The sequence below is a fragment of the Lissotriton helveticus genome, chromosome 12 (assembly GCF_964261635.1).
Source record: "Lissotriton helveticus chromosome 12, aLisHel1.1, whole genome shotgun sequence".
NCBI classification, from domain to species: Eukaryota; Metazoa; Chordata; class Amphibia; order Caudata; family Salamandridae; genus Lissotriton; species Lissotriton helveticus.
This window is the reverse complement of record NC_136073.1, coordinates 69,957,092-69,969,877: the sequence shown is the minus strand read 5'-3', so window position 1 is coordinate 69,969,877 and position 12,786 is coordinate 69,957,092. Positions and strand designations below refer to the sequence as shown.

At 48.5% G+C, this 12,786-nt stretch overlaps 1 protein-coding gene across 9 annotated transcripts in view; it reads left to right on the top strand.

Annotated features, from left to right (window-relative positions):
- KDM6B (lysine demethylase 6B) overlaps positions 1-12,786 on the top strand; it is a 960,064-nt gene that overhangs the window by 740,964 nt on the left and 206,314 nt on the right. For 2 of the 9 annotated variants that reach the window (XM_078670460.1, XM_078670456.1), the window contains exon 1: positions 352-1,035. The exons of 6 other annotated variants lie outside the window; for them this stretch is intronic. The gene's annotated coding sequence lies outside the window, so the exon portion shown is untranslated. Of the gene's footprint in view, positions 1-351; positions 1,036-12,786 lie in introns of those variants that run through there. One more of the 9 variants, XM_078670458.1, reaches the window with a different exon arrangement.

Genomic DNA, 12,786 nt, shown 5'->3' with positions numbered 1-12,786 from the left:
TTTATTGTAAAGCGCGCTAGCACCTGACGGTAATGTCCAAGATATATAGAAATGCACAAATGAGAATCTTTACAGTAAAGGCTTCTTTATAAATGCAGTGAAATAGGATTAAGTTCTGTTGTGCAGCACACGTTTCCGGAGAGTAGCTGTTAAATTCTCATTACAGCGCCTCCTGAACAGAGGGAGTAAGCGCGCTATAGATGAACTGTCAGGCGCAGTTTGTCGCTGTCCTGAAGACGCCGGGGCCCTTTAAGCACTGGGAATCCCGGCGGTAGGCGGGCCCTGAGCAGTGACCTCACCCTGTCCCTTTAAATGGAGTTTAAAGGCCCGCTCAGATGTTTGCAGTGTGTGAGCGAGGCACTCTGGGAGGGTGTGTGTGTGTGGGGTGGAAGGGAGGGGGAGGACGGGCTGAGTCATGAGGAGGAGTGCTGAGAACAAGAAGACTTGATAAGGGCCTGCCGGGGCTGGAGAGGAGATCTCACAGGCAGACGAGAGCGCGAACGACAACACAGCACAGACACTTCACGCTATAAAACAACTGGCAGGGGAGAGAGAGCGCGAACACCCACCGGGGAGGGACCGGGAGGCAGCCAGGGTGTGTGAGCGGCGACACAACGACCTGCAGGGAAAAGAGGAAAGCGACAGAGAGCGGTGCGGTTGGCATAGTAAGAGACGGGCGGGGTGGGAACCAGACGAGAGGGAGGCGGAGGCGGGCCAGAGTTGGAGGAGGAGGAACAGACACAAGAGGAAGCTGAGCGCAGAACTTTGTCCTCAGAGCCAGCCCCGCAGGAGGTGCGAGTCCCCGGACCCCGGCAGAGCCAGCACCGGACCCGGCACAGCTCCGTCCAGAGGACACGGGTCTGGGAAGAAGTAGAGGCGCCCTGTGCCAGGACCCCTGTGGGCGGACTCTGTCCCTGGAGCACTGCAAGCAGCGGGGAGCGGCTGGCCTGGACCCCGAGGGAGCACTGCACCGCGGGAGCCTGCCCCAGAGGAGGGTCGAGAGAGCCCGGCCCGCCGGATCCATGTCATTACTGAGTGAGTGCGGGGGGCTGGGGTTTCTGTAAAAGACCATGGGGTTCAGATCTACAGGGGACCGGCTGCGCGTAAGACGAGAAGTGCTGTGGCGCTGCTGAATAGGGGGCTTCTTTACGGGGTGGTCCCTAAAGGGTGCCGTGACTGGCTGTCTGCCGTGTAGTCCAGGGGTGGTCGCAGATATGGGGTACCTGTGTTCTATTGTGCATTTCGTACTGTCGGTGTTGTATATGGCCATGGTGGACGTTACATGCTGTATGGGATGGCTCCTTCATAGAAAGACTTCTAGGCAAGACAGCTACGGATAGTGTATCATTCAGAGTGGACTTGGAATTCTGTCTATTCCCTGTGCATCTTAACACTCCTGCTCCTAGATACTGTCTGTTAACACAGGCACCTGCATCCCCTCGTAGCCCTCAAGAGTACAAGACGGCGGTAGATCTGGGTGGGCATGGAGGCCTGTGTATCCCCTATGCGTCTGCAGACCCCTGCTCGTCTGCAGACCCCTGCTCCTAGATACTGTGTGTTAACACAGGCACCTGCATCCCCTCGTAGCCCTCAAGAGTACAAGACGGCGGTAGATCTGGGTGGGCATGGAGGCCTGTGTATCCCCTATGCGTCTGCAGACCCCTGCTCGTCTGCAGACCCCTGCTCCTAGATACTTTGTGTTAACACAGGCACCTGCATCCCCTCGTAGCCCTCGAGTACAAGACGTCGATCTGGGTGAGCATGGAGGTCTGTGTATCCCCTATGCGACTTCCGACCCCTGCTCTCTTGAGACCCCTGCTCCTAGCACGTGCACCCCTCGCAAGCCCTATATCAAGAGTACACGACGGAGCTATGGATGGCATGAGTCGGGGTGGGCATGGAGCATCCCATGTCCGCCTTCCTCGGCCCTGCTCTCCTCAGACCCCTGCCCCTTCCTTTGGGTTTGCATGGCACGCGCACTCCCTCGTAGCCCTACGCGAAGAGTGGCTGCGGCAGGAAAAGCTGCTCTCGAGCCTGTTCGGGGGCAGTTTCTTCTCTCCTTATTGGGGTGAGAGGGGGTGGTTTTCTAAGAGCGTTGACCCCCCGCGCTGGGGCGGGGTGTCCTGGAAATGGTGTTACATTGTGCTGACATGTGTGTTTGCATTGAGGGGGAGGGCGGTTTTCCTGCGTCCTGTGGGGGAGGGGATATTAGTGTTGTTCTTTCTTGTTGCTTCCTTTGATCTGTGTTTTTCCCCGCCCTCATTTCAACTGGAGCGGATCTGAGCGGCCGCTTTAAGAGCTAACCATTATCAGATCACCAGGGCTCATTAGACAGCGTTGATTTTTGCCCAAAAGTCGATGTTTCAACAGTAACGAGAGTTCAAGGAAACTTTGGATTGCGTCCAGACCTACAAAGAGAGGCGTATCTCTGTTTTTGTATAGCGAGGTCTCCCCTCCGAACTTAGTGGGGTGCATGTTAAGAACATGCATTGGGGGTGGGGGGTGGAACATGCGGCTCGCGCGGGAGGGGAGGCGTCGTATATTTTTTAGGTTTTATATAGCGCGGGGCATGTCAGGGTGGCAGAGCGCGGTACAGATGACCTACATTGTTGTGCATCGCTGATGACACGACCTGACTGTGAATATGCAGAAAGGGTTAACATATTCAGTAATGTAAATAGCATTTGCGTTTCTTGGACGGAGATGCTGAGTTAGCCTGGAGTCCTTTCTCCATTCCACAGGAGTTCTTTCATCCTTCTGTTAAGGACGTGGTACGTACGAAGGAGGCTTCATTATAAGGACTATTCCAGATTCTCAGTGACTCGTACACGGAGAGAGGGAGGGGGGGGTCCCCCAAAATGGGGTTCAAGAGGAGCGAGCCTGTTGTGAGAATGGTGCTTAGTGAATTGAGAGCGGGGTGTTGGCCATATTGGTTTGGGGCGTCTCGCCACCATCTATTTCCCTCGTGGGCCACTGGGGTTATATACAAGGATTTCCTTCCTGCCTTGGTATCCAAAAACTCACCACTGTCAGAAGGAATCTGACAGACGAAAACAAGACACAGACGCCCGGCGTCTGAGTGCCACAGGTCTCAGAATACATATTCCCTGCTGGTTATGGTGCGGGGGTCTCCTATCTTGCGGGGATATGGTGGGGTTCTGGTGAGTCACTGTGTGTTGTCTCGCCTCTGTCAAGTACTGTGCTGTCTACTTGATTGCGGGCACTCTTGCTTTTACCGCAAGCGCTCGTCTGTGATTTATTCTCTGCAGGCTTTGGGAGTCTGGTCACCCCCGCTATGCGGGTGCAGCTTCATGTTCTAGACATTAAGTCACGCAGTCCCTATTCGCTGTATGCCAACACGAAAGATTTAGGTGGACTCTTGCCTCCATCTTGTGTTTTGGTGCTGGGAAACAACTCCACGAGAGTCTGCTAGGTTGAGCTTAAAGGGCATTGCCAGAACACCCTGTACCTAAATGTTAGACTGTGTGTTACCGTGTTGCTTAACCACCAGTGCTCTCATTGTGTCTGATTTGGTATTTGTGTTCATGTGGTTTGGGTTGTCCCTACGACTCATTTCGGTGGAATCTTGACAAGCCATTCATGATGCTTTCTGCAACCATCAATAATGCAACCTCCCACCAACCACTCTCAACATAAGCAGAACACGGGTGATGGCCTAGGTAATTCCAGATGTGGATCAGCAATGATACTTGATGATGTTGCGTCTGTCTTAAGTTTCAAGAGCTGTGACATAATTAGCTTTGTGCCTGATGCAGGAGTTATATCGGGTCTTTGGTGGAACTGCATCCACGGTAAATCCTGGCTACAGCAGATGTCTTGGGATGGGGTACTGTTGTGGTTGAAGTCTGAGGCATGTTGAACCCTGATGGGATTTATCAAGTAAGTGTGAACTCTACAGTCAGTGTTATACTCTGTTCTTCGACTACTGGTGGTTCTGCCGATTCACGAAAACCCTTATTGACCTTGCATTTGAGTAAGGGGACATCACAATGCCATAATCTTGACTGCTGATGTTCTGTGTTGCTGGTGATATAAATCGGTACTTGATACTTAGTTGCAACTAGGCTGAACAAGACTGCAGGCAGTCACTGAAAAAGTTTGTCCAATTATTTTAAGCTAGAAGTACCATTCATTGCAAAAATGAGTTAATTTCTAACGTCCTTGAGCCTGCCAACATGCATCTTGTTGCCAAGCTGCACGTTGGCATTCCTTATGAATATCAGTCATGTAGGTGTACAAAGAAACTTGTTTAAACCAGCTATTTTGAGGTTGTATACTTCTTGTTGGGAATTGCAATCTTCCTACTTCATGACTGAAGGCTGGTTGCAGGGTGCTGGTGTTTACATTGTCAATGAGAAAAAAAGTTACTTGCCTATTCTGGTTTCCAAGATTGGATCTTTCATAGATTCACATGCTTGAATCATCCCAGTCATTAAGCTAAAAGTTCTACTGTACATAGCGAGCTGTGCAATGTTAAACATAGTTTGGAAAGCTTTAACATGGTTCTAATAGTAGCCTATTCATATCATTACAAAAAGTAAAAATTTTCAACCTAACAGCAGTATTCTCATAGAACACCACCCCGCCCCCTCCCCCACCAGGTCACCATACCTCCTATTTGTAAAGGGAATCCACTCAGTCTTCAGACAACCTCTTCAGGCCCTGTGTTAAAAATAGGTTTTGCACAAGGAATGCATTTATTGCATCTATGCTGGCTACAAGTCTAAGGACTTTTTCAGACTGGTCACACTTTTTTTCCCACAACAACCCTCAGACTATGGCGCCACAAATCAAAATCTACGGATATGCCATCTTCAGATGAGTTTTTGTGATGCATTTTCACTAACCTACAATAATAAGCCCATTACAGGGTTAAGTCTCTGGGAGGACGTTCTTCCCAAAGTCAGGTCTGAAAAGATAACTTTTATGTCAAAGAAACCTCCTAAAAGGCTCATTCGAGAATCCAGAGAGAAAAGTCAGTCTCCTGACACAGTCTTCTAATGAACAGATTTACCTCAAAAAAGACTTCTGAGCCACCAGCACCCTGGGCAAAAAATATCCATGGAATGAAAAAAACAAATTGTTGACAGTGGCCATGCCAACGGGAATGACAATGACTGGACCTTTGACGAAGTCTCTGACGGCGAAGACACTGCAGGCAAAGGTCTCTCCAAAAGCGACGTCCTCAAGTCTGCCACCACTGACAACAGGCTCATTAACATCTTTGACTAACTAAACTACACTTTGGTTGGACGCCACTCAGACTAAAGAAGCGCCAAAAATGACTAATTTCAGAAAATGAGTAATTTCAGAAAAAGGCATTCCAACACCTTCAATGCCTGAACTTTTATCACTACGCAAAGTTTTCCCATATCCTTCTCAATGCCTATTTGACCTTTTGGGGCAGCGTACAGTCCTCCACATCTCAATGTCGAACAGCAATACCTTGACAATATGTTAAAGCAGATATCTTCTACTGTCTACAAAGACTGGATTAAGCTACAGCCAAGGCTTCCTACCAGCAGTGTGCTAAACATCAAGACGATTATTAATATAGGAAAGTCTGCAACAAGGGCGCTTGAGTTTCAGATCATACGATGATGCAAGTGCCATTTAACTGGTAAAGGATGTAAGACTTGTTATAGCAGGTTACTATGCCCCTGTTTTCTGGAACCTGCAGGTGATCAGCTGCAACAGTAAACAAAGAATCAAAAGGGGGGAGTGAAGAGGTAGTGCTAGAAAGCACTCAGGTGAGCGCACCCTCCTCCAGTTAATGGTATAAATAAACAAGGTCCACCTCTAGAAGGTTTCCTGTGAGCCAGAGTATATCGGGCATACACAGTATTTGTTAAAATACCCCTCACACACCAAAAGGGCCCTTGGTGTCATGCTTCATCATCGGGGTCTTCCCGCCCCGCTGCGGGACTGGGTGTGCTACGACTAGTGACTACGCTGGAGCACTTAGATATTGTAAGTGCTATGTGAAGTGTATTGAGTGTGTGTGAGTAGGGTCAGGAGTGATATTGAAAAGTGAGATTTAAAAGAATACCTGGCCTTATGAAAGCAAAAAAATTCTTTATTAGTCATAGGCTGGTATCGTTAAAAATAGTGTGGCGGAGACAATCTAGCTTAACAATGGGCTAGTTCTCCTGGTGTTGTCAACATGTTTCGAGGCTGACTGCCTCTGCGTCCGGACGGGGTCAGATCCCTCTGTCACTCACTGAGGTTGGCAACAGTGTGTGCTATGTGTATATACAAGTGAATAGAATATAGATTATAATACAACTGCAATATGGCATTCAATTTTGAACAGTTATAGCCCTATCAGTATTTCTGAGTCATGGGCTGGAATATTTAGGAGTCAGTGTCCCATGAGCCGGTCTGGAAAAGGGGTACATGGAACTTCCATTAGTTCACAAGCAGTCCTCGCATCCTCCCTCATCCGTAATTTAGGCTTTATTATTGATGAAAACCTCTCCATGATGCAACAGGTGGTGAATGTTGCTGCCATCTGTTTTACGATCTTGAGATGGCTCCGCAAGATCTGGATGCTCCCTGTCTCAACACAACAAACGGTAGTCCAGGCACTCATCACCTCCCGCCTCGACTACGGCAATGTTCTCTACCTTGGCGGGTGTCAGATGGTCTTGAGAAAGTTACAGGTAATGCAGAACTCTGCAGCATGCCTTTTTTGCCAAGTCCCTAGACAGGCTTCCATCTTGCCTTGCCTCCGCGATCTTCACTGGCTCCAAATTGATCAAAGAATCAAATTCAAAACTCTTTGTTATATTTTTAAAATCAAGCAAGGCGTCGCACCATTGTATCTTCAAGAGCTCATCCATCCGTATATTCCATCTCATCTCCTGCGTTCCACAGCTCATGGGAACTTTGTGTTCCCTAGATTCAAACTTATAAGAATGGGTGGCCGTTCCTTTTCCTTCCTTGGTCCTAAGATCTGGAACTCCCTTCCTGTTTCTCTGAAGAGCGACTCTTCGTATCTTAGCTTCCGAAGAAACCTTAAGACTTGGCTCTTTTTGCAGTAAATGCTCCCCTGTTCACTCTCCCTCTAGCGATTTGCTAGGTGCCGGGAAACCCTTTTTGGGTAGCTGCACGCATTGCAAATTTAACTTAATAATAATCAAGTTCTTGCCTTAGACTTCTATTTGTCAAGGTCCAGTTTGTGGCCATGTCTCCTTTTAGGAGGACAGCAGATCAGCCATAACTCTGGTCCAGAAGACTCAAAATTATTTCTTAAAGGAATTTTAGGGCTTTTCCACCATTGAGGCATCCGGCGTCTCCATGGCAACTCAATATAGTCAGTTACTCAACATATTAGAAAGCCCTTTCAATCAATACACAAAGGAAAAATTAAAATATCGGTTAAACTGGTTTAATCTGTTTTGAAGTAGAGTATTGTCATAATAAAACTGGCCGCCCTTAACATGTGCTTGTAACGGCTCATTTTACAAGATGCTTGTCCACATCAACTGCCCTGCTTGCTGGAGTGCTTCTTATGGACATTTTCAGGACAGCAACCTGGAAGAACAGACACATGTTTACTTATCACCACAGCCTGGTTTCAGAAAATGGATGCTACAGTGGGACAGGCAGTTGCTAGTCCTCTTTCATTGATGAGTTCTTTTGTCATTTATTATCCTCCATCCACTGTGAAGTGCTTTCTGTATATTTACTGCGTGCTACTCTGATTCAAGCATGTGAATCTATGAATGATCCAGTACTGGAGAAGAAAAACGGTAACTGCATTTCTACATGGATTCATGTGCAAGCCTACCTCACCTATGGTATTACCTCTCACACTCGTACAAGGAAATTTGATTTATGCTTGTAGAGCGCATGGCTGCCGAGGGCTTCCCCGCTCTAGTGAGTGCTGTAGTAAGATTGGAGCCCACTAGTGAATTGGGGGATACTGACCGGTCTTGAGTTTTTTCCTAAAAGAGAGTTCATTTATAAGTGATCTCAGGCCAATTGGGAGCTCATTCCACAGTTAAGGTACCAGGTGTGCAAATTATCTTCCTCCCCATTTTGATCTTTTGACTCTGGTTGTGCAGAGAAGGAGTAAATGAGAGGACCTTAAGTCTCCGGGGGCGTGGGGCTTTAGTGAAATGTGAAGCATGGTGGCCTCTGGGAACGTGTGGCTCTTTAAGCTTGCTTCTGATTGGTTGACAATTTGTTATTTAAGAGAATGCAAATAGGCTAATAACTTCACCATGTTAAAGCTTTCCAGACAGTTTAACGTTGCACTGCTCATTGTGTCAACTGTGGTACTTCCAGTGTTTCAATCTTTGAAAGATACCAAGACTATGAACTACAGTTCATAGGTAAGTAACGTATTGTTCCTCTGTGTCTTGGGTACCTTCATTAAAAGAATTAACAGAAAATGAAGAGATACTGCACATGTGCAACTTTATATTTTACTGTTCACTTTCTGAGAGAATCTCAGTACAGAGAAGGAAGGAACTTGCATCTAATAACAGTACTCTACACTTGGTGGTCTGGTGGCTCAGTGGAATAATGCGTCCACTACTGGGGCCTGTGTTCAACCCATGATTCAAATCCCAGCAGGTCCACTCAGCCTTTCATCCATATGAGAGCGACAGTGAGTACCATTGAGCTTGGTAACAATAAACATCTGTTATTCAGCACCAAGATACCTCTGGGTGAACGTGATCTTTATAAATACTCATGTTATGTTTGTTATTCAGAGTCCTAAACAGTAAACTTGTTATCATGTGCATGCAGTATCCCTAGACGTAGAATATTTCTCATGTTAGAATAGTATTACAGATGATGTGACAGAGAAATGCTCTATAAATTAGCTGGTAGGAGAAAGCCCATGTTTAACAAACCGGTCAATGACTTTACCACTCCCCAAACACTTCTGTGTTTGGGGAGTGGTCTGGGGATCACGGTTCGATCCCCGGCACCGGCGGCAGGTTAGCCCAGCACCATGTGACTCTGGGCAATAGCTTGCTTAATCTTCCCGACGGCCCCCAGCGCCTAGAGACCCTAACGGGTGATTGTGCGCTTTACAAATGTGGATATTTATTCTGTGTAGGTAACAAGATTTTTGTTTCACACACCTGCCCCATTCAATAGAGCGTGTGGACATTTTGATCTGTTTCAGGGTAATTTAGGGCAGCTCCCTCGGGAGCGAGATTTGGATATTCTATGAAAGACTTCCTCAAGGAGCCTTGGGCCCTATAGGTATGTGAGATCCGAGCCCTGCATGCTGAGGCCCCCCGGAAGGCCATGATGGGTGTGTACTGGTCATGCCGCACCTCGGATGCTGCTCGGAGGCCCCTTTGCATGAGTGCATGTCACTGTAATGTTCTCGGATGCAGAGTTAAACTCTTCCCTCGCAGTCCGGGGCCGAGTGATGGTTTCTGGTGGAGGGTGGGCTGTGGGCGGCTCCGGCTGGAACACGTTGCTCTCTTGCACCTGCAGGCTTTGTTTCCGTGGCTGAATAAGTTTCAGCAGCGGGTCTAACCACAACCGTCAGGAAATAGTATTGCGTAGCCCTGATTCACCGACTGTCACCAGGCGACTCACCACTTCTCACAACTCCTCGCAGGGATTACGCAAAATTAGTCACCCACTTTTTTTTTTTTTTTAACTACACAAAGTTCTGAGAAACGTCTGACTTGAGCGTGTCTGCACCACCCCCTCCTATTAAGAGCGAGTTCGTTACTATCGCACGCTTTGTGACCTTCGGCACATGCTGCCTGGCGCTGGGACAAGCACGGGCGCCTTCGCTTCCGTAGGAATATACCTGGACCGCCTGTGGGTTGAAGGTCGTGCCGTGTGCGCCTGACCCTGCTGAAGCCCTGACATATCAGTTGGCGCGTGCTTCTTGGCCGCTGCTTGTGCACGTGCCCTTCTGGACTCTGTGGTGCTTTGCTGACTCTGGCGTCAGCACGTGCCCTCTGACCTGTGCAGCGTGGGCACGTCACGTCACCGCTCTTGTGAGCACCTCGGTTGGGATCCCGTCCTCGCGCGTGCCCCTGGGCTCAGGCTGCCAGCACGAGGCTACAGAGACCCTCTTATTATCGAGGCGTTGCTCCTCCTGTACACCGCCATAGCCGGTCGCCCCTTACTGCGGGCAGTCCGGTGCGTTATTCCCTACGCACCCGCAGAGCACAATCCTAAAGAAGAAGTGGGGGGACTAACCTAGTTAGACATCACTGCGCATGACATCACACATGGCACCACCGGAATTGAAAGTGGCATCACAAGAAGTGACATCCGATCTAAAGCTCTCACATATATGTTTAGCACATCTTGTCATGTGTATGTTTGAGCGCATTGCGAGGATAATAGCAAAGTGAGCTATGGAAGATGTGACTTCTACACCTTGCAAACCCCCAGTTTTACCTGTACATTCATTTACATACTTACTTAATGTATTGTACATGTAATATGTGCGTGTTGATGTAAAGCGCTCTGACACCCCGCATTGGAATGAGTAGGGCTATAAATGAAAAAATAGTGGTACTTAAATTATTTCAAGGCTTCCTTGGGTGTAGTAAGCTCTGTGTAAATAGTGGTAAAGACCAACACATCTGACATTCTTACAGTGCATGCACGTCTCCTTACCAGGGACTGAACAAAGTGAAAAGCTGCCTCCTAAGTATGTGTGAAGTGCTAACCTTTGTTTCCCCCACTGCTTCATTTGCACCTAGGTGTGAGGCTCCAGACTGCTCCCAGCCAAGAGCCTCACAAAGGAGGCCTGATGACTCCTCAAATTCGGCCTTTGTTATGGGCCCAGCGGGAGTCTTAAATAAGAAAGCCCTGTCCCCCAGCAGCGAGTCTGGGCAAGTTGATGCTTGCAGCAGTTGGAAAGTAGACAACGTGCAGGCGTGCCAAGTTCTTCGCAGGGTCGACTACGTTCACCCTGTGAAAATATGGCTGGAAGCCGTCCATCTGCGTGTACCCCCGATTTGTGCCCTGTGCACTCGTACCCCAGAGGTATGGGGGGGGGGGAGCAGCTGCTGCAGTGAGCTGACGCGCACGGAGCCCCCGAGATGACACGCTTCGCGTACACGTGGGCACACCTTCTTGGAATCGAGCACACGCTAATGTTCCGTACATCGACCACCTCCTAAGGGCCACGTACGTACAACTCAAACAGCCAGCCACCCCACCTGCTGATTGGGGAAAACCATGGCAAGCTTGATGGGTTCTTTGAGTGATTACAATATCTGCCTGAGGGCAGACAGTGGCATGTTTGCTGCAGCCCGCCGGGTCTCTGGTGCGATGGGCTGGACGGTTCTCCGGACCACGGGTAGCAGCGAGTCTGGACAGGCCAGACAGATGGGGAGAGAACCCCCACTCCAGGCTTGCTCCTGATGCTGCAGGTCTGCACCCCAGGATGTAGCCGACTTGGCCTCGGTCTTTGGTAAAAGATTATTTGGCAAGGCAGGAGTGCTCTTTGGTTATAGGTATCCCGGTAGACATGATCTCTGGTGGTATCACAGCTCGGGGTATGTATGTAGGGTTAGAAGCCTGGATCTGTGCCCCCCGCCCCCCTTCCCCTAGCTGTGGAAATGTGATATCTCGACTGCCTGAAAAGCTTTTGCTGGACTGAGGTTCCCCTGACAAGAGGCTCTGGGCTGAATTAGAAAATGATACCCTATCTGCTCTTACCTCCCCCCTCAAAATCCTAATTGAAGTGGGCATGTGGGTGTGGGATTCATGATTGTGTATGCAACTAGCCAAGAGATGGAGACCAGCAAAGAGTCTAAAGTTGGGTATAGCCTAACGCTCAACTTGCCTGAAATTTCCCGAAGGCATGGATGGGTGCCCTTTATCTGACAGTCTTTTCAAGTACCATCAAACCCGACTAGGGCTGCACATGGCAGCAGTGGGGTACACTAATATTCGCAACACACTTTGCAAAACAGTAGCCGTGGTCTCTGGCAACAGTGGGGGTGCACCTCAGCTTTTTGCCTCATTTAGTAAGAGTAGGTAAAGAGGGTGCCTGGTTCAGTTTGAATGTTCTGGATCAAGCCTCTGGGTCTGATCTACTTTCCTCATACCTAGTCACATGCCAGGCGTCTTGATGTTGACGCTAGATAGCAAGAACTGTCAACGCCTAGATAAAAGGCTGCTCCAAGCCTTGAAGACTGAGATTCCAGTGTGACCCAGGAAGTTCAGCTTTGTCAAAGCACTTTGATTGCTGCACTTGTTCTGGATTCAACCTCTCGTGGATCAGTTTTTCACGGAGTTCCTCAAGAGACTTTACTCTGGAATGTCTCTGCACAATTAATCATTCCCGCAGTCCTTCCTTTATTCACACTATCTCAGATGGAGACATTTTAGTGGGTTTGAGGGTAAATGTTTATCTTCTCAGCAGTTCAAAGTTATTTGGTGGTCCTTGTCCAACTTGATTGGCATTATCTTTCATTAAAATGAGATTTGGGTGTTTATTACGAATTGGTTGGTCTCTCGATAAGTGAAGTGAAGTGAAATTGGGCATTATGGGGATGGATGTCAGAATGCCATCTCCCTAGGTTTTTAGGACATGGGCGCTCACCACAAGGGACAGGCCATTGAAAGGTTGGTTAGGAGTAGAGCATAGGGAGGTTTAAAGTTGGGTATGGTTGATGGTTTGCCTTTTCCTGCCAAAACTTTTGCTCTTTTTACGTAGAGGAGTAGGTGTTCCGGTATTTGCCCATCTTATAAATTATTAGAAAGAACGGTGGGCAGAATCGGAGCTAGGAAGAGGGGCAAGAGAAAGCAGTTGAG